The sequence below is a fragment of the Empidonax traillii genome, unplaced genomic scaffold (assembly GCF_003031625.1).
Source record: "Empidonax traillii isolate 1590-97213 ecotype Southwest subspecies unplaced genomic scaffold, ASM303162v1 scaffold201:size1909950, whole genome shotgun sequence".
NCBI classification, from domain to species: domain Eukaryota; kingdom Metazoa; phylum Chordata; class Aves; order Passeriformes; family Tyrannidae; genus Empidonax; species Empidonax traillii.
In genome coordinates this window covers 1,538,725-1,565,153 of record NW_020955394.1, presented here as the reverse complement: position 1 = coordinate 1,565,153, position 26,429 = coordinate 1,538,725, and the positions used below count along the sequence as shown (strand labels likewise).

The 26,429-nt window shown below is 37.4% G+C and overlaps 1 long non-coding RNA gene across 2 annotated transcripts in view; it reads left to right on the top strand.

Moving 5' to 3' along the window:
* Window positions 1-26,093, top strand: part of LOC114059028 — a 27,332-nt gene extending 1,239 nt beyond the window's left edge. The window contains exons 3-6 of one of the 2 annotated variants that reach the window (XR_003571577.1): window positions 1,770-1,874; window positions 22,391-22,972; window positions 25,382-25,465; window positions 25,822-26,093. This is a non-coding gene — a long non-coding RNA (uncharacterized LOC114059028). Of the gene's footprint in view, window positions 1-1,769; window positions 1,875-5,074; window positions 5,945-22,390; window positions 22,973-25,381; window positions 25,466-25,821 lie in introns of those variants that run through there. The other variant, XR_003571578.1, reaches the window with a different exon arrangement.
* Window positions 26,094-26,429: the final 336 nt, after the last annotated feature.

The window sequence follows — 26,429 nt, the reverse complement described above, 5'->3', positions numbered from 1 at the left end:
AAAAATATCTTAGCACCTTTTTGCCAAAATAATTAATTTGGGATAAAAAGTTCAGTTATAGAGTTTTGGAAGATCAGTGTAAATAGACAGGGTTACAGCTTTACAGTTCTATTATTTATTAAATAATATGTACTTAATATGCACCACTGTATATTATTTCATATAGCAACATAAAAATATAGTTAGGTCATCATATGATGTACAGACCTTAAAGCCTTTATGCCCTTTGCAATCTCATTGAATCCTAGTGAAAAAAGTGAGTAAAGTCAACCAACTGTTCACAGACAATCACATAAGAAACTGAGTAGAGAATTGATTTACTAATCAGACAAAAATATTCAAATAAATAAATAAATGAAGCATATTACAGCAGGTAATCTGAGGATGTAATAGGTTTTTGTTGGGTATAATGTCTGTGCTGAAATTCTTCAATGCCAGGTGTTATTATAACTATTCAGAAAGGAAACAGCTTTGGGGGAGAAAAATTTATACTGATTTAGTGGTACAAGTGAACTTAGTACTATTCTTTATTTGGTCTTGAAATATAAATGTGGGAAATACACATCAGAAAAAGTCTCTTAGGTTGATCTTTTGTAAATATGTAACATATTTCCAAAACAGTGAAGTTCACTAAGCCATAGTGTTTCTTCTTCAGTTAAACAGGTCTTTTCATACTCTGAAGGTTTAACATGCATGTGAATGGCACGGTTCTTACATACAACTCATTTTACACACAACTCTCCTGTTTTATGTCATGATCATCATGATTTTGAAACAGAATCAAAAGAATCTTCAATTCTATAAACAGGAGTTTAAAGACTCATTATTTTCTTCTTTGAAACGTGTCAATGCTCTAAAAGCATAGTGCTGAAAGGCTGCCAAGCTAATAGGCCAGCGAGCACTAGGAAGAGATTAATTTTATACCTGGAATGAGTGTATACAGTTTCCATTCCATTTAGTGGAAGGGCTGGAATGTGAACCAGTGTTTCCTTTATGGTGCAGTGTTATGTTAAACCCTGGGGTAAAGAGTCAGCCTCTACAACAGAGAGAGTCTGAATTCAGGACTGGGACCGCCTAGGGATGTTAGTGCACAAAAAGTAAATCGAAATGGGATGTTTGAGATGCATACTTGCATTTTTTCCCCCAGTGTTTTGTGCAATATTCATACTCCAAAATCAGTGTGAATATTTGGGGATGCAAATATGTTATGAACACTTCTGTTTACTTTGAAACATGCATATATTAAAATGGAGAGGTGTGTGCTAGCAACCATGATCTCCTCACTGGAGAGCTCTGTCTGAGGTGTAGCCAGAGTTGTAATCTCCAGGTGTGTTCTTTCTAGTTTTCAAAGGAGCCTGATCAATAAAAAGAAACTGAGTGAAGCCAAGGCAATGGATCTACTTCCACAAGCTTGGTTAGCCAGAAGTGATTAGTAGAGGATACTCAGAGTTCTAGACCAGTTTTGGAAACTTTCTGTAAAGGTTTTCAAAAAAAATTGTATTAAATTGGCTTTTGTTTTCTGATTGCTCACTGTTGACAGTTCAGAACCCCAGTAATGGATTTCTGAACCCTCTAAACAAACAAACAAACAAAAATCAACAAACCAGGCCTTTCTGATTCCTCATCCCATTAAGGTATTTGGTTCAATTCATTGTTGTACTTCCAGGATCTGTATAGAGGGCCATCCTGGCGTGATTCAAATTTTGTCATTCATTGTGAAGAAATGTAAGAGGACTGGGAGGGTGACATCTCTCCCATAACTTTTCTAGGGCAGCTGGAAAAGAAGGCAAGCAGTTCTGGCTTGAAGGACTTCAGTCTGGTTAACAGAGTGGGAAGAACAATGCTGAAGGAGGAATTTTTTCCTAAGGAGAACTGTGAGTAAATTGTATTCCTGAAAAATTTATCATTTCCTAGCTGACATCATTGGTCAGAAGTAAATGGCATAGGACATCCTGAATATTTGGAATGTTAAAGAATTTTCAGAAAGAGCAAAAGCATTATACAAGTTGCTCTGTTATGCTGCATGTCATTCAAAGTTACTGTTCCAGACAGAAACACAGTGAAGTAGGTGACCACACCTCAAGTTTTTGTGCGAAGAGGATCCGTTGAGTCATCCATTTTGTCCAAGAAAATATCCACAGGCAGCAGTTACAGCTGTTGATATAACATGGTCATACACCCAGAGACTTGCACGAGCAAACGAATTGACTGCTAAATCAGTAAACTGATAAAGCAGGGAAAGCCCATTTAAAAGTATTTGAGAGAAATGGCTGGGCCTAGTGGAGTGCTTAACATAACACTCAATTTCAAATACATAACCAAACTTCAGGGTTGATTTGTATATTTGGCTGAAGAAGAAATGTGAGGAACTGTACTCACAAAAAGTTTTGTCGAGAATCACTTGGAACTTTTTTCAGTCATATTACACAATGCTAACTGCAAACCTGGATAGAGTATTCCTTTTTTTTTTTTNAATAGTGACTCAGAGGTATGGGTCCTGTGGATCACTGTACATAAAACAGCGACTATTGCATGTTCATTGTGTGCCATATACAGAATATATTTGTCCATACTATATACACAAAACACAGGGAAAAAATATCTTAGCACCTTTTTGCCAAAATAATTAATTTGGGATAAAAAGTTCAGTTATAGAGTTTTGGAAGATCAGTGTAAATAGACAGGGTTACAGCTTTACAGTTCTATTATTTATTAAATAATATGTACTTAATATGCACCACTGTATATTATTTCATATAGCAACATAAAAATATAGTTAGGTCCTCATATGATGTACAGACCTTAAAGCCTTTATGCCCTTTGCAATCTCATTGAATCCTAGTGAAAAAAGTGAGTAAAGTCAACCAACTGTTCACAGATAATCACGTAAGAAACTGAGTATAGAATTGATTTACTAATCAGACAAAAATATTCAAATAAATAAATAAATGAAGCATATTACAGCAGGTAATCTGAGGATGTAATAGGTTTTTGTTGGGTATAATGTCTGTGCTGAAATTCTTCAATGCCAGGTGTTATTATAACTATTCAGAAAGGAAACAGCTTTGGGGGAGAAAAATTTATACTGATTTAGTGGTACAAGTGAACTTAGTACTATTCTTTATTTGGTCTTGAAATATAAATGTGGGAAATACACATCAGAAAAAGTCTCTTAGGTTGATCTTTTGTAAATATGTAACATATTACCAAAACAGTGAAGTTCACTAAGCCATAGTGTTTCTTCTTCAGTTAAACAGGTCTTTTCATACTCTGAAGGTTTAACATGCATGTGAATGGCACGGTTCTTACATACAACTCATTTTACACACAACTCTCCTGTTTTATGTCATGATCATCATGATTTTGAAACAGAATCAAAAGAATCTTCAGTTCTATAAACAGGAGTTTAAAGACTCATTATTTTCTTCTTTGAAACGTGTCAATGCTCTAAAAGCATAGTGCTGAAAGGCTGCCAAGCTAATAGGCCAGCGAGCACTAGGAAGAGATTAATTTTATACCTGGAATGAGTGTATACAGTTTCCATTCCATTTAGTGGAAGGGCTGGAATGTGAACCAGTGTTTCCTTTATGCTGCAGTGTTATGTTAAACCCTGGGGTAAAGAGTCAGCCTCTACAACAGAGAGAGTCTGAATTCAGGACTGGGACCGCCTAGGGATGTTAGTGCACAAAAAGTAAATCGAAATGGGATGTTTGAGATGCATACTTGCATTTTTTCCCCCAGTGTTTTGTGCAATATTCATACTCCAAAATCAGTGTGAATATTTGGGAATGCAAATATGTTATGAACACTTCTGTTTACTTTGAAACATGCATATATTAAAATGGAGAGGTGTGTGCTAGCAACCATGATCTCCTCACTGGAGAGCTCTGTCTGAGGTGTAGCCAGAGTTGTAATCTCCAGGTGTGTTCTTTCTAGTTTTCAAAGGAGCCTGATCAATAAAAAGAAACTGAGTGAAGCCAAGGCAATGGATCTACTTCCACAAGCTTGGTTAGCCAGAAGTGATTAGTAGAGGATACTCAGAGTTCTAGACCAGTTTTGGAAACTTTCTTTAAAGGTTTTCAAAAAAATTGTATTAAATTGGCTTTTGTTTTCTGGTTGCTCACTGTTGACAGTTCAGAACCCCAGTAATGGATTTCTGAACCCTCTAAACAAACAAACAAACAAAAATCAACAAACCAGGCCTTTCTGATTCCTCATCCCATTAAGGTATTTGGTTCAATTCATTGTTGTACTTCCAGGATCTGTATAGAGGGCCATCCTGGCGTGATTCAAATTTTGTCATTCATTGTGAAGAAATGTAAGAGGACTGGGAGGGTGACATCTCTCCCATAACTTTTCTAGGGCAGTTGGAAAAGAAGGCAAGCAGTTCTGGCTTGAAGGACTTCAGTCTGGTTAACAGAGTGGGAAGAACAATGCTGAAGGACGAATTTTTTCCTAAGGAGAACTGTGAGTAAATTGTATTCCTGAAAAATTTATCATTTCCTAGCTGACATCATTGGTCAGAAGTAAATGGCATAGGACATCCTGAATATTTGGAATGTTAAAGAATTTTCAATAAGAGCAAAAGCATTATACAAGTTGCTCTGTTATGCTGCATGTCATTCAAAGTTACTGTTCCAGACAGAAACACAGTGAAGTAGGTGACCACACCTCAAGCTTTTGTGCGAAGAGGATCCACTGAGTCATCCATTTTGTCCAAGAAAATATCCACAGGCAGCAGTTACAGCTGTTGATATAACATGGTCATACACCCAGAGACTTGCATGAGCAAACGAATTGACTGCTAAATCAGTAAACTGATAAAGCAGGGAAAGCCCATTTAAAAGTATTTGAGAGAAATGGCTGGGCCTAGTGGAGTGCTTAACATAACACTCAATTTCAAATACATAACCAAACTTCAGGGTTGATTTGTATATTTGGCTGAGGAAGAAATGTGAGGAACTGTACTCACAAAAAGTTTTGGCGAGAATCACTTGGAACTTTTTTCAGTCATATTACACAATGCTAACTGCAAACCTGGATAGAGTATTCCTTTTTTTTTTTTTTTTTTCAGGATCTTTGAACCTTAAGTAAGACTAAATACAACTTTGAAGTAAAACCACATAGGCTTATGAAACTTAAGGCCAGAGGTTTCATTAGCTTATGTTGTTCCAACTTCAACCAAGATCATTGCCTTTTATTCTCACTCTTGTGTGTAATCCATTAATACACTTCCATTGGAGACCCCAGCAGCCAAGGAGATGTTCTGGACCCTGGATCACATTTTTTTTCTGACTCCTTTCACCCTCAGGTTGTTTTCTGTTCTTCAGCTGTGATGTCTTCATCACAGTCACTAAGATGCTACCATGCACTGCATATGGGAGAAGCAACATTTGCCCCCAGTTTGTTTAGGACTGCATTAGAAAAAAGAGGAGTTGTGCTTACCAAAAGAATAAAAGGAACAGGGGTAGTTCTCTTGTGAAAATCAGTTAGGCTTGTCATGTAATAATTATTGTATTGTAACCTTATAATAAACTTTAGCCATAGCATTTAATAAACAAAGCTTGTAAATTATTTGCATTCTAAAATCTTTGGAAAATGCCTTCAAGAGCAATCACAGTTCTGACCACTGGGGGAAAAAAAAAAATCAAGTGATCCGTACCAGCTGCACATTTTTGCTGAGCCACTGAAGAGTCTCCCTGCATGAATCTTTGGTAGAGGTAGGATTTTTATCATGTGTCAGTATATAAATTCAATAAAATGAACAGCATCTCTCTCTTTTTCTTTAGTAAAAAATTTGACTAATGCCACGGTGACCTCATGCAGCTATGTTTTAAGCTTTTGGCATTTTGGCTCACCACAGCTAGTAGATAAGAAGGATACATGTCCAGCTGTAAAGAAATAAACAATCTAATCATACTGCTGAAAATGATATGGTGCTGTTTCACCTCCAGTTCATCTTGTTTCCTCTTGTACCTTTATTACAGGGTGAACATGCAAGGTTATGTTATCATTCAACCAAACAACAGATCAGTAATGCCATGCCAGCTACAGAGGCTCTGTCTGAAACCACCTGAGAGATTCTTCTCTCTGTGAGTGGCAATGGTAAAATCAGGAATCCTTGAAACAATGAATTCTTGGTTTGTCACTCAGTGGTTGGCAGTTGGAATGCTGCATGATACCACGGACTATATAAAGTACAGAAAAAAAGTGGCATAACAAAGAATATTAATGAATGCTACTTTTTATTAGGATGTATTAATATATGTTTTTGAAGGATATTAATTTGGTTGGGGTAGTGCCAATATGTATCAATCCAGAGACAGTAGCAGGAGGCATTTTGCATGTAAGCTGCTGACTGTATTGATCAGTTTTGTGGACAACAGGTCCATGGCTCTGTTCCTTTCTACTGGCAATCTCTGGAATAAGCATAGCAAGGAAAAAGTACTCTGGAATTTTTTGTTCTTCTGGTTATATAAAACAACTGAGACTCCTTGTGGGCGCCTCTCTGCTCAGGCAGTCAGAGAGCTCCTTCAGAGCTGACCAGTGGTCAGTGTACCTCCAGTGTTTTAAAAGAGGAAAGAAAGTTTGAGTCATCATGACATGATAGCTCATGTAACACTTTTTGAGGCAAATGAGGACTTTTCTGACTCAGTTACAGCTTCACAAGCAGTGTATGTCAAGCCCTCACAAATTATATGCTCTTCTGTATCATTATTTTCTTTCACTTTGAGATTCCTTTAATAAAGATCTTAACGTGTGGAATTACAGACCAGTTAGGCTAATTTCATCAGTAGGAATGACATTTGAAAGAATTTTAACAGATTAGGAGAAGGAGTATCTAGTAAAAGCATCCTTCAGCCTGATTAGTTGTGTACACATGGTTTAGGAAAAAAAGAAGTCATGCTTCACTAGCCTTCTGGAACTCTTTGAAGATAACACTGCCAAGATAGGGTGTAGCATGGACATTATATTTTTAGATTTTCAGGAGTCATTTGACAGTGTTTTCCCCAAGAGATTAATGCTTAAAGAGAGGGGAGTTAAGGGGCAAGAGAAAAGTTTGCTCATTAAATTGAAAAGTAGCTCTAAGCAAGAACAATGAGGAGCTAAAAGTGTCATTTTTACAGACAGGGGAAGGAGAATTTGCAAGGATGCAGCACTTCTGTGAATGAAGTTAACTTGTTTGCATTAATGGCTTGGATGGATGTGCTCTTCTGAAACTAAAACAGGCTCATTATTATTTGTTTTTGTGCTAAGAAAACCACGGTTTGTGATCCCAATGTGCTGAGCACTGTGTTTGTGGAGAGTGTCCCAGCAGCCATCCAGACACTGTAGAACAAAAGGAGAAGGGAAGTGTTATTTTCCTGGTTACACAGAGGAGGTTCTGAGGCCTGGTCAGACTTGATCCCAGCCACAGAGTAAAATCAGTCGATCTGATGAGTGAATGTGTTTTCTTAGTCATGAGATGGGATTTCTGATTTGGAGATGATACTTTACAGGAAACAACAGCAAATTCCAAAGAACAGTGAAGTGCTGAAAAACAAAGATTGCCAGCCCAACAAATATGAAATGTATCTTCAAATAACTATACATTCTAACCAGAAAAGAGATCTAAACTTTGTTGTAAAAGTATGTATTTCAGCATAAATTATGTTTATTTCAATATAACTCTGTAAGAAATGTAATTTTAATGTAGAAATTACTTATAAGAACATATTTAGAAGAATTATCTCTTCTATAAAAAAAAAAAAGAAAAAATGATGCAACGTTCCTACTTTAAATTTGCTTGGTTCAAATATAACTTTCTAAATTAAATCCATATCTTAATTATTTCTATATGTTACAGTAAAAGAACTAAGCAGCAAAGAGCACTTATTTTGGCCCACAGCATACAGAAATAGTGCAGCAGCAACAAACTGAGTGTGAGCACTGCTGTATCTACAACTTGGGGTTGAAATATTAAACTTTGCAAGATGTGGACATGACCACACCCATCAAAAGGATGTTCCAAGTTGCTCTTTCTGTGCATCCACTTCCCAGAATATTGAGCTTAAAATCTTAAGTGGTATTTCCAAAGGAACTGCCTATACTGTAAAAAAAAAATTAAAATTCTCTTTAGAGATCCATCTTGCATTCTTACTTACCTTTTGCCTATTTTAAATGCCCTCTTTCAGAAAATGAGACCCTGCCCTTCTCTTTGTTTTTGAGTGCCTAAGAAGCCACACTTCAGACACAAGATCCAAATTTACCCTTGCAAAGGAGACAGGTTCCTAAGACTCCAGCATAGATAATCCTGATTTACCCAGTTACAAAAGGGATCAGATTCAGATCTGTCATATTAAAAAAAATATGGCTTCTCTCTCCCCATTCTGCTTATCTTCCTCAGACTTTCCTTAGAGTTCTTGGAGCTGCTCAGTGCTCTCTCTGCCTGCTTACAGTCCCTTGCTCTGTGCATAGAGACAATTAACTGGGATGTAGCTGTGGGAACAGATTCCTGTGAGGCAAGTTAGGGTGGTAGTTTGTAGTATTTGGTACTGCATGGTTAATAATTAGGGTATATGCTCTTACATCTTGGTAAACATGAGGTAATTTTAGGTTGTTTGCTGCTCAGTGAAAGTGGGCTAATCAACCTTGTACCCACCGCAGGACAACAGTGCCTGAATAGCCACCATGGATTACATAATGCACTGTAAATTCTTACCTTCTCTTACTCCACAGTTTGTGCCTGGAAATAACTTGTTCTGGTTGCTGTGTCTAACTTGTTGAATGACTGAGAGTCATTGTAGGAACTAATCCATGCATTACCTAAAAAAGCTCTTCTTTAGCTGGAGTTGTGCAGGCTAAGGAATTTTTGTCTTAACGACAGAGGCTCTAATCCTAGTTCTTTATCCGTGTGATTAATATAATTATGTGTGTTTGAGACCACCATATTCTTTATGCAAAGTGACTGTGGTAGGGTCTTTTATGCTAAAGCTCCAGCGGAGACCTTACTCATGCCTAGATTGGAAGTGCCACACCTCTTATATGTCATAAAGAGGTATCTAAGTTAGAAAAGCTGCTCAGTGTGCTGTTATTGCTTGTGTTATGTCCTAAAGGAACATGAGTCAATCAATAATTAAGCCACAAAGTACTGCCTGTTGACATGGCAACATGCTCATAGATGTGACGTGAACTTAATGTCCTTCTTTCATGTCTCCTGTGAAAGTAAGAGTCTCCTAAGCTCAGTAACAAAGAATTAGAGCAGACACTGCCAGGGGAAAAGGAGAAAATACAAATAATAGATGATTTCTTTTAAAAATATGGATGCCTTTGAACCCTTTCTCTCTCAAATCTACCACATAAATGATCTCTCTCATTTTTTTTAGAGCAGGGACCTTTCCCTAATCAAAAATCCGCAATTGCTTATTGCCAAACCCTTTTAGAAGCGTGAAATGAACTTCCTTATGGATCGTTTTCATGATTGCTTCTTTCCCATGTATTTCACCCCACCCACATTTTTGAATGGAGCTGAAGTGAACACACTCCTTTAGGTTACTGCTGTTTTAGGCAAGACTCTGTCTAGCTCCAAGAATAACATTAGCTGCTGTACCACGGGTTAAGGTTTGGCATCAAGGTCCAAATGTGAATTTGTCATCATCGGTTGATGCCTGCTGTTCTGAAGACGAAATAAGCACGAGTTTGTGTGACATCAACTTCCGTACACTGGGATCATTTTTGCTGGCTGTTTCTGCAGCTTCTCTGCACGTGCTCCCACTCTCACACTGTCTCTGCTTGCCAGTTACCCTCTTCTCCTCTTGGCTTGCACGTCTTTCTTCCAAGCTTTCTGCAGCAGATGGTAATGGGCCTCGCCAACACGTTTTGTTTGCCACATGTGTTGCTACCCGTGTCACAATGGGTGAGGCTCATTCTTCTTTTTTTTCCAGGGTATCTTTTTACTTCTGCCTCGGTCTGTCTCTTGATCTTTCACACATTAAAAATTTACTACACGTTTTTTCCTTTGGGAGCTTGGTGTCCTCCATGCAGAGGACATGTCCAGTCCAGCAGAACGCTTTTATAAGATTGCTTCAACACTGTTTGTGCAACCACTTTGCAGAACTTTGTTATTCATGATTTTATCTTGCCACTTGATATGCATAATAGCTTGAAGGTGCCGTTGATTAAATTTTTCCAATGCTTTGATGTACCAGTACTAGCATTTCCATGTTTCTCAGCTCTGGAGTGAGGTAAAATATAGAGCACTGCAGTAGAGCCAGGGTTTGGTCTAATGTCTAATAATGTGCTAATTCCAGATTTATTGGACCTAATTCTCCATCTCAGTCCATCTAAATATACAAAGGCTAATTGATGTATAAAAGCCAACTGTTTTGAAACTCACGTGAAGGAGAAACGTTAGATGCAGGGTTTAAAATTCTCATGTGTATTTCTTGCCCTTTAAGAAATAAGGTAACAGTTTTGATAGCTTACATTTTATTAAAGTACAGACTTCAGCTGCAGACTACTGCACAGCTGGGCAGTCTGAATGCTTGGTGGACCCTATACCCTTCAGCAAGTATCAATCCTAAGCTTCCAGACTTCAGATATGTGGAAAATTAATACCTAAATTCAGTGATAAAAAGAGACAAACAAGATTGCTGAGACAGCAGGGTGACCTCGTACTTTATGAAATATGTCCCTTCATTTTGCCTTCGCTGCTTTCATTTTAATGTATTTTCTCCAGCATCCTACGTGATTCCAGATCTCTGAGCAGATGAACTTTTATTTTTAAACAAGAAATCTCGTTCTGCTTTATCTCTTTTCAGATCAATTCTGATAACAAAAGTGTACTCCAGTAATATATCTTGGTAGGATGAGGAGCAATTCGAGAACTGCAAGGTTTGCAACAGCATCTTTGGGTTTAGATTTGGGCAAAATGTGCAGCTGAATGACATGTCTGATGTGCCCTTAATAAATAAATTGCTCACTGGCTGTGTTGCTTGCAAACAGACAGCCTTTAGGCAATGCCCAATTGTCCTTTGTAATATTTGAAAGGCAGGTTCAGCAGAGCTGGAGAAAAAGGTCCAAATCTCCATTTTAAAATACTGACATGGTGTCTATTCTTGCTATTTTCATTTGCTGAAAAATAGTGTTCTAAAGCTCTTTATTTGGAATTCTTCCGTGAATTCTTAACGCGCAAATCAGTTCATAAACCGTACGATACATATAATTTACAAACAAAAGCGAGACATTTAATGGGATTTCTGCAGGCACATTATAATTATACCTGAACTATAGTCAACAGGGAAGGGAGTGATGGCAGCGCCATTAGGAAAAGAGAAGCATGACTGCTACCTATGCAAGACTTAACTTGATGGGAACTCAGCTATTCCCATGGCAATTCAAAACACTGAAATTATACTGATTTAATACTTGGTGTGCAGGGTGTGCAGTCATGACACCTTTACCTTTTTCTTTGTTTTGTTTTGTTTTGTTTTTTAGATCTGACTTGAAAAGTGTCACAGTGGTATAAGTGGGCATCTTCACAAGCAACAAAACTCCATCCATACAAAAGAAATTAATATGTGCAATACCTTTAGTTTTCTCTCCAGCACATGTACGTATTTGAAAAAAAATACAGTAAATTATTGTATTATTGAATGCATGCAGATCTCTTCTAAGCTGCGAAGTATACTTTATCCTGACCTTTACTACTTAGAGAGTTTCATTAATTTTGCAAATTACACCGTTTCTCTGTTTCATTCATGTGACTTTAATAGCCCCATCTGCTGGCTGAGCACCAGGTAGGAGAATTAGCACGTACCTTTGAAGGTCTCTTGTTGTAACAGGGCTTCCATAAACTTGCTACTGAAATGTTTTGCTTTTTTCCTAAGTGAGATAAAAGACAGAAAATTGTAAAAGTGCATTTTGTAGATGCATATTATCTCACAATGCTGTGGAGTTCATTTTGTGTTTACAAAGTTCTTTCTGCCAGCGTCAGTCTGCTTTGTTAATGGTAAAGATGCACTTTTGTTGTTGTGGGAACTTAATTTTCTAAAACACTTTAAAGTTTGCTGAAGTGAAAAAGTGTGAAAGTGTAGAAACTGGAAGAAAACATAAGATTAAATGTCAATGCTCACTGGAGAAGGAACTAAGCAAAGATTTGCTTTCAGATGCAGTACATCAGTAGCACTGAGTGGTGTTGTTCTGAAGAGTTTGTCTTATTGCTTCTCTTCCCTAGGCATCCATTTGTGTGGAAGGTAGGATACAGAGACTCTTGCTGTGACTCAGTAGGCTCATTTTCATGTTCTAGTGTTCTTTTAATGGAAATAGATGTGACAAATCTCCCAGAAATAATGAGAGAGGCTTGATTCATCCCCTCGTTCTTTAAATGGAACTGCACTGCACTGCTTCTTGAGGGAAAGCTTTTGATGTTGTGTGTAGTGCCATGGTACCACTCGTTCTATATGGATGTAAAGAAAGTAGCTTACAGGTTAGCTAAGGAGTATGAGGATGTATTTCTTGTGCATCATTGAGACTGAACAGAAATTTGATATTGTGTCTGCAGATTGTCCTGAATAATTACAATAAACATATGATTTATCTATGTATTAACACAGCAAAGTGCCATTAATAAATTCCAGTGATATTTAAAAATATATATAAAAATATATTATCCACAAAACCTGTCAAATGGCATGGGAAAGGAAAAGGAAAATCATGAAAAAACTGTGTTGGGAGATGATTTATATTGTCCCAGACACTGATTGTGGTCATTAAGAAGAAACAAAAACTTGGGGAAGGAAAAGTGCTAATGAATGTACGTGTGTTACAGTAAAGAAGAGCCTAAACTGCATTACAATTTCTGATGCTGTCCATCGCGATAAAGATCATGTTAATTCTTTGCAATGTGCAGCAAAGAGAACTTTTTTAAATAAGAGCAATCTACCTTCGTTCCAAAGTTTAATCCAGTGACTGAAGATGGAGAGAATGATTTAACTGAGCTTACACAAGCACTAATATAAAAAAAAAAAGTTACCATAGCCATCCTATAAATCTGTTGATTCTGGTCTGGGAAGACACTTGAGTGTTTTTTAGGGCAGTGAAGTCTACAAAAGGAAGACAAGTCAAATCACCTGTGATATGATGGTCTCACCAGTAGAGCAATCCACATTTTCTTATGCTTGTGAAGATGTTCTTCAAGTCAATCTTGGCAAGGAAATCCCAGTGAAACTATTTACTCTATTGGTAAATTAATGTTGACAAAGCCTTGTAAACCCATATTGGTAAGTAAAAGTTATCTTTGCTTGTAGCTTGGTCTAAAAATAGAGAGGGAATGAGTATCAAAAGGGAGTAGAATTATTTATTTCATAAAGATTAAGAACAGTATTGTGATCATGCTCTTTCAAAAGCTCTTTCAGAACTCAGTTTCTGAAATTTTCAAAATACTTAAATGCTTCAGGTGAGTTTTACTGGGAGTTAAAAGGGCTCATGGTCCCCATTCACGTAATTGCTCGGGAAAATATCAGCTCCTATCCTAGTTCTATAATAAATAGCACATGGCCTAGAAGACCAAAGGAGAGCTTCCTGCCGAAGATCATACACAAATACTAGCATACCATGGAAAATTTTCAGGTGGTGTCAGTGCAGAAGATACAACACAGGATGCCTTTAAGTGCATTAAAACAACACAGATGATTTTAAAAGGAAACCTGGGAAATACATTGCTCATATGTTCAACATCAGCATTTTCCAGTTAGTGGGAGTGTCCACGTAATACCTTTCTATTTGTGCAAGAAGCTGCTCTTTTGCCTTCCAAATGCATTTTACCATGGTGATCCAAGGAAATCCACCCTGCTGCAGCTTCCCCAGCTGCTGGGCTGTTCCTCTCCTGCAGAGGTGTTCTTTAATGAGCACATGTTTTTCGGTCACAGGTAGTCCACGTTCTGCCTGACTGCATTTCTTTACAGGCTTTAAAACCCTAAGCCTGAAGGCACAAGTGCCATATGTACACTGGATGGGAGCCTGATCCTTCATTGGACAGCTCAAGTGATTATGAATTACTCACTTGTGAAATCCTGAAGTGATATAAACAAAAGGACTGGTGGGTCATAAAAACCATGAGTTCTGTTTTAAAAACAATGTAGTCGATTTAATAATGCAGTTTTAAAGTTAGCTGAAAGATTTCTAACAAATTTTCCTGTATGCCTTGAGAAATACATATATACACATTACATAAATAATGTTACTTTTTAAATATCACATAAAGACATGTAGAGAGGTAACCATCAAAGAAAATGTTACAAGCAGCAGGCCCTAAACTTTGTTTGGGTAGGATTGGCAGATAACACTGACCATTTCTTCTCAGCAAAGATCTGGACTTGTCTTTTCCTAAGACTAGTTAATCCTTGCTCTCTTCTTCAGGATCTGTATTCACATCTTTTTGCATTCCCCTGAAGAACAGGTGGCTCAGATCAGCCAAACCTTAATCCTAGCAGACCTTGAACTTACTGGAACGCTGTTGCTCTTCCAGTGGGCTTAGAAGTTTTCTTTCTTTTCCCTGCCATTACTATGATTAATAATGGTCTTGACACACAGACACAGATGCACTTATATACACACTAATAAACACAAACACGAAACATAATTCTGTTTAAACCAGAAATCAGAGGAAAGGCAGAAACCAGCAGGTTTTTTTAATGTAGTAGGCAAAAAATCATATTCTTACTAAACAAAGACAGAGTTAGTGTTTTAGATATCCTTACAAGTCAGAAACAAATGCTCTTCATTATCCATTGATTAAAGGAGTTTCCTATTCTACATTAATTTACTGTACAGCTGGAAAAATCTCCAAAACTTAAAAAATTATTACCAAATGTTCTGAAATATACTATGCTTTGCCTGTCTTAAGTCTGAATGTTGTACAATTTGATTGTCTGAGATAACCAATTTGTACTCAGAGTAGCACAGAGCCCACGACAACACATCTCTTGTGATTGTCTGCACTGAGTAACCGTTTCTAAAATCCTAAACTGTCCACTTTGAGTTTGGAGTACTGAGACCACTTACAGACACTTTTCCAAATTATGACTCATTATGTTAAGCCTTCTTTTCATGAAACTCTGCTTAACTGTGCATGTGCTGATTGTTTTCTTTGTCATCTGACTTTCAGACTGGTTACTGATCTCCTTTGATATACTGTACATGACATCCTAACAAAACCAAGTCTTTAATCAAAATGATGAGGATTCAAATGTGTGCCACTGTCAGACAGCAGGGTAAGGCTAACATGCAGCAGATGTGTACTTGCAGGTCAGATGGAATGAATGGATTTAAGACATACAGTTGGTACAATCTTTAGTTTAACCCTAGATCTGATTTTAAAACCCAGGCAAAACATTTTCACAATGAGCTGTGTTGGTTTTAACTGCCAGCTGGCAAAACACCAGTACAAATATTTTATACATGGGAGAGACCTGACAAGCCTCGATAGTCACAATCTAGAAAGCAACAGGAATTTGTTGCAGAGAAAGAGGCCTGTGACTGTGCTTTTTGCTTTATGACAAAAATCACCTGGATTAGTAGTTCTGTGTCAGTATTTTCTCTTTCATGCTGCTAATCTGTAGATGTGGAAAAGTCAAAGACACAGCCATAGGTGATTGCTTCTAACAGATTTCATTAATGCAAGCCCAAAACACCGAGATTGCATAAATGAAATCTGCAGCTGTGAATCAAAAATAACACTCCCAAGAGCAAATATGTCAGAATATGATCTGCTTTAATATTGTTTAGAAAAGAGCTTGAAAATTTAAACATTTAATTGTGTGAGCTGAACTTTTCTCAAGAAAACAATTTATAAGCTGTGGGATAGGCTGGCATATTTTTCTCCTGCACATATGCAAAAGTTTTCAGCTTAAAACTCAGTCTTACTGAGCTCAATGGCAGTTCTGTGCTCCATACTTTCAAGGAGATGCTTTGGCTGCAAACCAGTTCTGAAATGACCAATGCCACTAGTGTTTAAGCATGATTAATTTTTCATTACAGGCACTGAACTTACAGTAGTAAAGATTGTTCAGGGTGCTGCTATTTGTTGGGGAAAGTGTTACCAGATAGTATTTTTATTATAGGGAAGTACAGGAGATATAATATCAGGGACTATAAAAAGAGAGAGGTGGGTTATGCTTTTTGTTCTGGTCTGGGAAAATACAGATTTTTATGCAATATAGTGATACTTCTTTAATGCTGTTGATTTCGAACTGAAGAGTCCTGTCCCCCACTGCTATTGGTACACGCCAAGATTTTGTGGATTCAAGCTGTGTTCTGGTTAATTGTAAATTCACTGAAAGATCCACAAGAAATGCTGATGGCAATAATAATGCTCAATTGAATAGGCAGTTAAGCACTTCTTAACAAGTTATCTTGTTGATGAGCCCAGTAGAAATACTGAGATGGATAAATTAATCACGGGCTAATTCCTGAGTCCTGCTCAGGAGCTCTGAGCAGAATGTGCTGTTCTGGGGATACAAAGGAACCAGAGAGCCAGTAGGTATCTCCAGATGTCGATTCTCCTTGAATAAGAACTTTTCATATTCAGCAATTCCAACAGTGTCAGTAGTGCCTGTTGATCTCCAGCTGAAGCTGGAGTCCTTTGATGATTATAGGTAGAGGGATTTCATTCACAGCAATCCTAATATATATCCCATGGGTTTGGGGAAATTTTACCATTTGCAGATTAATCTTTCACTGAGAAGTGTTTTTAGTCTGAAGACAGAGGTAAATAAGTCCACTGAGGTTAATGAATTCATGAACATGAGTCAGAGATGCAGATCAAAACTCCTGCCTTTATTCCCTTACTATATACTGAAATATTTGTGTAGTCATTGCTTTCCTCTTACATGGAGAGAATGGCATAATGAAAGCCTTTTTAAAGGCATCGTAAAACAAGTATTCCTTTTGTTTAGTCATATAGCACATGGGTCTACCAAAGCATGACATTTGGATCAAAAATTTTTTTTCAAGAGCGCTCAGAAATGATAAGGCCCATTTTTGTACTTGGGTGCCCCACTCAAAATCAGTAGAATTATTTTCAGAAGAAACCCTATGCATGATCAGTACCAGCTCCTTTATGGTGGCAATGCTCCATTCATTGCAGTTCATCTGCACCCTGGCAAAGAAAAGAATCCAGTTTACTTTTTTCCTTATTGTATTGGGAAGAATTTTATTCAAGTTTTGTATGAGAAAGGGTAGCAACTGAAAATGTAACTTCATCTTTGTGATCTTTGCACATTTTCTTCAGTTTTGTTCAGCACACTGAAAACTACCACCTGGAGGTCACAATGAGGATATGCACAATTGTCAGAGAGTAAAGAATAACAAGGCTGTAGTAACTGAGGAGGGGATTTTATTTCTTTGTTACCCTTCTAATTAGTTTATACAACATATGCCTTAGTAGGTCAGTATAGTCACATACTACTGAAAAGCTATTATGGTTCTTAGTATTTACATATATATTATCATGGAGCATTATGACTGCATGGTCACCAAGTGGTCCCAATTTAAATCTATTAATATACTCTGATATGTGATATACTCTAGCTTCAAGCATCTGTATAGTCCAGAAGGTAACTGATGTTACCTGAGTATGTGATGTCCAACAAAGAAATCCACAGAATCTGCAGTTGAGTATAGAGCCACTGACTTCTGACTGAGCATCTAACCTAGATCAGATTCTCAGATAAACATTCTTCTCTTGAAAATCAAAAAGGAAGAGTTGCACATTATTGATAACCACCAACTGCACACCTTCCTGCTGATGAAGAATGTTGTCATAAATCAACACCTACACTTTTGTCTTTTAATCTTATGTCTCTGTAAGGCTCCACGATAGTAATATCAGCTGCCTCCTCTCATGTGCCTTATGATTCTTCCATCCAGGACCTCAAATCTTCCACCTGTGCTTTCTTGTCCTCTCTTGCTGTCCATACACAGTATCCCGAGGTCTCATTGCTGTGCCTAATTACTACTTGGGCAAGAGGCAGCATGTCCTGTGGCTGCTTGTGTGTTGATTGTCCAGCTGGTAAGCCAGACAAAACAGAACTTTTCAGTTCACGTTGCAGTTTTTCTCTTAATGAGGCCAGTCATCTATCTAGTCATCAGTTTTCATGTAGCTGGGTAGAACTCGATATCTTTGGGATCACTGCTCTTCTATCGAATTTGTTTGAGATTGGCCAATAGGTTCAAAAGTTAGTGGGAAAGACAGAAAACACAGTTGCATAAGCTTGGGATGATCAGGTTAGAAACACAGTAATGCTCTCTGAGTACTAGACTGGGCTAGTGCACTATTAGGTGTGTGCTCACTAGACTGAACTAGACAGATTCAGAGATCAGATAGTTTCCTAAACACTGTAAATAATGCTGTCCCAGGAATGGGTCAAGGAGACCTGCTTGTGTCAGCACATTCACATTGCCTCTCCTTCCACATTTTGTATCATGGAAATAACTTTGAAACTAGGAGAGTCTCTGAGGCTAATTATACCAGCATCCTGGGGAGAGAGTTTTGACATTGTGGAGATGTGCAGCAGAATCCTCCTATGCTGCAGTTTGGGAAGGATTTTTGAAGAAGCTGTAATAAAGTCAATTGTTTCATTTAGTTCTTTGTTGAATGAGAACCATCCATGAAGTGCTGGTTGTTCAACTGGTATGTATTTATCTTTCCAAAAGGCAGGATATACAACTGAATTTTATTTGAGGTTTGAATGCTCCTACCTACTTGCTCCATAAAAGATCACCATCTTGGAATGACCTCTGCTATGCCAAAGGGAACAGTCCAATCCATTTAAACACAACGTCCTATGAATTCTTGCTACAAATCCACTGCAACCAGTGGAGTTAACAGTGGTTACAAACTTGACTCACAACATTGTTGGGTTTTTTTTTCCATATATATTCTGTAAACAATGTTTTGAAAATACTCATTGAACTTCTCAATATCAACACACTAACTTAACGTCCCATGCTAGAATTTACTCCATACTCATACTCTTAGCTTAAAACTCAGGTAAGACTTGCTGGTAAATTCAGCTGACTACATTTAAATTGAAAACTTTTGGGGTAATTAATTTATAGAAGTAGTAGACTCCTGTTTACTTTACACAGTAATTGATTAGCCTGATTATAAATAAAAAACATATTTTAAGTCTGTTATCATAAAGCTGTTTGCAAAGTCAGCATTACATAAGAGAAAAATGTCAAACAGAAATCTGTCTTGCTCTTTTTGTTCCCCAATCACCAGATGCGCCTGTTCCCCTGTTTTCCTTCTGAGAAGAAAAAAAAAATCATTATTCAATTTCCATTTTTTCTTTTTTAAGAGGTAATCACAGGCAGATCACAAACTTGAAGGTGCATTTATTGGACTCATATGAAGTCTCTGAGACTTCATGCATCTATCTCTTCAGCTTACTTTATGTAGAGGCAAAATCATTCAAATGTGTGAAATTTAGATTCAGAGTTCACAGACTGTCCTTCTCAGAAGTGATCAAATGAAATCTCTCTGAATAACCCAAGTGTTCACACTTTTTGGGGATGAATGTCCTGAATTTTGCTGAAAAATCTTGCAGTTTGTGGTGGGGTCTGTTTTATATTACTGCAGATAAAAGGTTGCCACCCTAGAAATGTCTTCTTGTACTAACAACTGGATTTATTTGGGTAACCTGTGTTATGCTGTGGGCATTTATAGTAACTAATTTCTGAGATGAGCTCCACAAATCTATCTGCTACAATTCTGTGTTACACAAGTAGATCCTCTTGAAAAACGAAGAAAAAAACCTTCACTGAAGTTGATAACCCTTTCACAACCACCAGTGACACCTTTCCCAGTGGTTTGCAGTGTTTGTAAATCACCACCAAGTTTTTCAGTGCAGGAAGCTGTGCCTCTGTTTAGTGCAACAGAGAAGTGGAGGAGATACTGCTACTGGATTCCAGTGCAGGACCAAACTCACTGGGCCATTAATTTTCATTTGCACCACTTCCCCAACACACAAAACAGACTAAATGCTGCATTAACTGGCAGCCCAAAGGTTCACACTGTGCTGGGGAATCCAGGTGCTGCAGCTCTGGTGAAATGGCCTGTGAGTCTCTTCCTCACAGTTTCAGTCTAGATGCTGAGCAACAGAGGGTGGGCAAAAGCAGGAGCAGATGAAGTTTTCAGTACAATTTTTTTTCTTTAACTCCCAGCTTCCAAAATTCTGTGGTTGGGTAAGAATCTCCACTTTCATTTAAAAATTAAATCTCAGAAGCCATAAAGTAAATCAAAAGAAAAACAAACAGATATTAATCTTGTGATGTTGGATCCAATTTTGTGTTTTGGGGAACCATCTTCTGGTTTTTGAACACCTGGATTTGGCAAGGCTGCTATCATGCCTGGAACAACGTACACAAAGAGTTTTCTTACTATCACTGTTCCCCTCCCACTCCCTTTCAGGCAAATGAACTAATTTGGGCACAATATTTCAGCATATTTTTTGCATTGAAGGTGGCTAATAGCCTGCTACAGAGAGAATATATATAAAAGCCTGAGATGAATAATGTGCTCTTCACAAACTAAATGATCCAAATCTATAGCATAACAAAATATTAAAAATTAATTTCTGTACTTACATACTAAGCCCAAGTTTAGGATTTAGTATTTAAAAAAAATACAAGAATGGCATAACTGCAATTCCCTGGGCTATGAGTTCTACTTTAATGACTGCCTTGACAACATTAGGACATTTACATTAGAAATGTTTTATATGGTAGTACAGACAACGTGGGAAAGAACTTAATGATTTTGTACTGTTTATCATCTTAAGAAGAGTAAAAAGCTGAGTGTATACATTTATTTAAATTAGTTAGGCTTTCAAGACCTCAAATTCCTAGATCTGTTAGAACTAAATCCCAAAATGTATTCTGGCAATCAGCAGTTTAACTCAATTGAACCATGTATTTGCAATTTTTTTTTGCTGGATCAGTATCACATTAAGGGTATCCTGCAGATTTGAGTCCTTTCTGTCTGAATATCCTAAAACTTTACAACAGTTACTTATAATACCAAAACTGAAAACACAAACATTGCATAAAAACATGAAATGGGGGGAAAGAACTTAAAATCCTAAGTTTTTGACTAATGGGATCCTATTGTGATATTTGCAAACACACTTCATTAATGACTTAGGATTTAGGAAAAAGAAATTTCTTTAAAAGTTTACACTTTATCTTGGTATGACTTAAGGAGCATTTTGAAATGCCTTTTCTTCTGTTAAAATGCACTTGAGGGACTTCTGTGAATCTTATTATTTACTGAGCAGACCAGAGTGACTCGCTCAGAAAACTTAAGGGGTATCGAGTAAAAAACTGTATAGGAATTTCTCTAAAATGTCAGTTATTCCTCTACAGACTGGAACTGCTTCTCTATCATATTAATCCCTGTGGATCTCGTTGATAGTTTTTTGGCTGTTTTGAATAAGAAGGTATCTGCATGCTAAGAATGCATTATCAGATTGTGAGGGGAAGAATTTCGAGCTTTCTGGATGGCGTTTAATGTGGTAATATACCACACATGTATTTTACTGAAATACCTGGTTTAGTTTCCTGATCTTTTTTTTTTTTTTTTTTTAATTTTGTTTTTTACCTAAAGACCGAAATGCAGTGGTTCGTAGGCCTGCTCAGAATGTTAGTAATGAGATATGGAGCCCTTTTCTTCTAGGTCACTGGCATGAATTTGACCCTGGTTAGTAAAAACCAAGAGTCATTATCAGCTGGTGACTGTTTGGTGGCCCACAACACACAAGCTGGTGGTTTCACTTTGTGTAATGACCCATGGCTACGTACACATACACACAGTCTTCAGTTAAAACACGTGCAAATAGCTTGGAAAATACCATATATCTCTTGATGGAACTTCAAAACTTGGGCTGAAAGGTCGTCTGTGGTGGCAATTAAGAGTGACAGGCTTTATACCCTGTCAGACACAGAGGACAAGGTGCTCACCAGCATTCACACAGGTCTTCTGCTTGGACAGTGGAACACACACATTTAACGCAGAATAACACAAAACAATGGATAAGTGCTAAATTCATTCTATACAAGACAAAGTTATGAAGCAAAGTCCTTACAGATACAGGGTGTGTGAACAAAAAGCAGAGAATAAAAGGGAAGAAAACCTGAAAAAAAAAGTGGAAAAGGGGAGACATGGGATAGTAAAATACAGAATGTAGAGAAATGTAAAACAGCAAATACACTGATGACCCGCACTTCCCAAAACACCTGACCTCTCGCCCTGCCTCCTTTTCAGAATTAATCTGCTTCCTGTGAAAAAAAATGGCTTGTTATATAAGAAGAAAAATTCGGCAGAGTATTTAAGCATATTTTTCACTTCCAGCATGTGAAACATCCTGCTTGTTTCAACAGAGCGACGGTTGTTCCTTACAGCAGGTATTTGCCTCTCCACTTTAGTGAAGTTTCATAACTAAGCTGTGTAGACTCAGCTAAAGGGTTTGATTATGATGATGGATGTGGCTTTGCTGCATCATCAGCAAACAGCACAATGACCAGGAAATTAGCAAGGAGTAATAAAGAAACAAGATCTCCACTGATGGGACAGGAACTTCAGAGAGTGTTGGGAGGGCTTTTGGGGCAAACACGTGTTGGGTCAAGATTTTCCACAAACTCATTCACCCATCTCTACAGTTACTGTTAAATATCTGTGACACACGTGTGTTGATTCAATGGTGAAAGGCTTAAAGATCAGGCTGGGTTGACATTTTTCTTGTAAGGCTCAATATCATGAAAACATTTGAAGTGTAAAGAGCTGTAGAACTGGCTAGTTTCACATGTCATGCTGATGCTGTGTGGCTTTGTAAAAGAACTGATACACTTTGACGCTCTAGGCCTGAAGCAAATACAAAGCATAGGACTTCTGAGCATGGCAAGAGACCGTGAAGCAGCAGCAAGAGAGCACCAGGTAAGATCAAATTCCTGGCTATCTTCCATTTCCCTGTCACACCGTGTATGCTTAATAAACTGTTTATACAATAGTGATAGGATATGACTGCCACCTGCATGCTATGTAATGTGTATACTCTGCAGAAAGAACATTTAGCAGCTGCAAGATGTAAGTAGTTTAAGCCTAGAATGCCTGGACGTTCTTAGGTGAGCTCACTACTTTCTAAGCTGCAAAAATGCTTAATCCCTGTGTCACTTTATATTATTTTGTAGTTAATGTTGTCAGTGGGTTGACAAAGGCACATAACCAGGGGCAGGATCTGGCCTATCATATTTAGTAGGATATGATTCCTCAACCAGACACTGCAACCTTGTAAGGGCATATACTCTTCTTTGTTTTCACATCTGAAATGGGAAGGAGTAGACCTTGTCTTGCAAAGCTGCAATTGCCAGCTCTGTGACAAACACGTGAGCTCAGTGCTGATATATCATAACCCCCAGATGCTGAAACCACAGTTTGGTTTAGGAACTTTAAACAAATAACCAACTGACCACTTAGCAATATATTTTTGTCTGACGCTTTTGCCTTGCACTTAGAGGGAAAGCTCTTTGTAGCAGGAAATAATCTTTTATTTGATAATTATACAAGGCCCTGTTCCTAAATAAAATTCTCCTGAAAAATTATTATTATATTGTTTAATGATTTTTTTAAACTTAGAATAGTGCAAATACCAGAAGTCGCTTATATTAAGTTCTGAGACTTAGTAATAATTCTTATGTATAAATCCCTTTCTCCTAATTCTTGTCTGCAGTCACTTCTTTTTAAGCTTCAGTTATATTAACTCATTACCTTTGTCTTGTTCTGCAGAAGCAGTAGATTCTGCTCTGCTCAAAGGCAAATCTTTATGCTGCAGTTACCAGGGAACTGCTTGTCTGTAGGTCTTCACTTTGTGCTCATTGTGTCTTTTGGTGCTTCTCACAATAAACCTGGCAAAGCTAAGGCTTACTATATGTCAACTCCATTTGTGTCCTTTGCAGTCCTCCATTGCTAAGTAAGAAAGCCAAGCTTCTTTCACAAATTCAGGAAGCATACTGCTGCTTTCCAATAGGCAACCACAGATACTTCATACGTAACCATTGATTTTCTATCCAGGGATATGTAGGAAATCTTACAAAGAGCATGAGTAAGGACGCATCTAATAACATGTCAGACTTTTCCTGTTTCCACACTTGAATGCTCAGTCCAGAATACTGATCCCTGCACCAGAGAACAACCACAGTTTACAAAGTCAATATATACTGTATGAAGTAGCTGTATAGTTATGATAGTTACCACAGGGAATGAAACCTAAAATTTTTAGATGCAAGCAGAGGGCATAGGCAGTATCTGACTTTTCTCTGAAGTAGGCTCAGCTAGAGGAAAAATATTGATTTTCACCACAGCCATCCTTCCTTCAGAAGTTTTTTCATGTTTGAAAGGAATGCATGAGGCTATAGAGAAAAAGAAAAAGGGTGGTATTTTATCTTAATTTATAATTTTATTTTATTTACAGGATTCAGTTATATGTGCTCTTCCTTAAAGAAAAGCAAATAAACCAGAAGATTTTCTTTACCTGCAGTGTTTGATGCATGCTTCACTGGAAGTTTTTAATTAGTATCGGTGCAGAGTTATGCTTTCTTCCAAATATTTATTGCAGACATGAAGCAAAAAAAGGTAAAAAAAATTAAACTTGAAACTTGTATTTATGTAAAGCATCCAGATGTTAACAAATTTCTCTGAACCAACTGCTACATCTTAAATCTCTAAAATTTGAAGGTGACTTTCTAAGACTATGTACAGACTGCCAGCTTCAGCTCATGAGGTCTTCACAGGCTGAAATCAATTGCTTGGCTTCAAAACCCTGTAGTCAATACTGGCTTTTACAAGCAGAAGGGCTGCTGGGCTTGGTGGGCCAATAATGAGGTGCAGAACGAGGTTGCTGTTGGGGTTGGGTGGGTTTTGTAGAACACATTTATGCAGAAATGCCAGTGCTCCTTTCAGATGGGGCAGATGAAGAGTGAAGGAGGCCATGGAGGCTGTAGATATGCAAGTTACATTCTCTGTGCCCCCTGGAAAATCTTGTTTTGCCTGTGTTCCTACACTCATTTTTTTTCAATGTGTGCAATTGAGAGCTTGCTATTCATGAGCAGTATGAAAAAATGACATGAAATCAGTTCTAAAAGAATATGCTATATAATTCTTATGACATTTACTTGAGATAATTGTAATAAAAGCAGAATTGGAGTGTGTACTCAAATGAAAATACATTTCCATTGCTGCATATATGTATATGAACATGAGTATTATTTCTGCCCCTTCTGGAATAAAAAAAAAGTAACTCCTTTTTTTTTTTTTTTTTTTTTTTTTTTTTTTTAAATTTATGAACAGTTCCACTTGGTGTTCTTTTTCTTCATTCTTCTGAAGAATTTCTGCCTGAAGCACAGCTACAGTACACTCATAAAACATATCAAGGTATCAGCATTCTCCAGTACGCCAACCACTCCAATCACTGCTGTGTGAACAGCTGTGAGTGCATTTTTTTAATATTTGCAACTAAAAATACTTCTGCACTTAAAAGTGCCCAGTTTTGCAGGCCTTCCTTGGCCAGGACAGTTCACAAAAGTTCAGTGAAATTCTAAATGCAGTAGGATTCCAGATTGAAAATCAAAATCTTGGGGATGTACTTTTGGGGGGTAAAAAACCAAAGCAGTAAGTGAACTTTGAGAAAGAAACACCCTTTTTGATTAAGAAAGCAAAAAAACATGGTGAAAAAAATCTTAAAATACTGACTCTCAAAACACAGCTCTGTGTTTCTATTCCTTGTGCAGGAAATACCTGCGTAATTAACATTTACTAAAGCAAAAGCCCAAACCTGCATTCTGCCCATTTCAAACTTCTGCTGACTTCATGCAAGCATAAGGGCCCTAAAAGTATCCTACTTTCTTATAAAAAACAAAATCAGAGTTTATAATAGTGTAAGGAAGCATAAACCTCACTCATACAGTACCTATATAAAATTACTAACAGTCAGGTTAGCATGGATAGTGTGAAATACACAACTAAAGTCATGGATGTTCACAGAAATGAAAATGTGATTAAAATGGGAATTCAGTGATGGACCATGGCACATTCTGCTAAAGACAGCTGGCTGCAGAGCCAGGGAGTGCAGAAGAGGTTTTTAGGTGAACTAAATGAAAGGTTATTCATTCCTCAGTTGACGCTGAAGTAAAACAATTCTGAATGAATGAATATACCAGTGTTTTCAGTCCCTGATACCTAGAGCACTTAATATTTAGAATATTAAACATTTGCATATTATTAAGTGGGTGAATAGCTTTCTGCTTGTTCAACTGTTAATACAAATTACAGTTTGTGAGAAACATGCAAAACCTATACAGGAATATATATGTTGAGACTGCTTCACAGAGCACTGTCG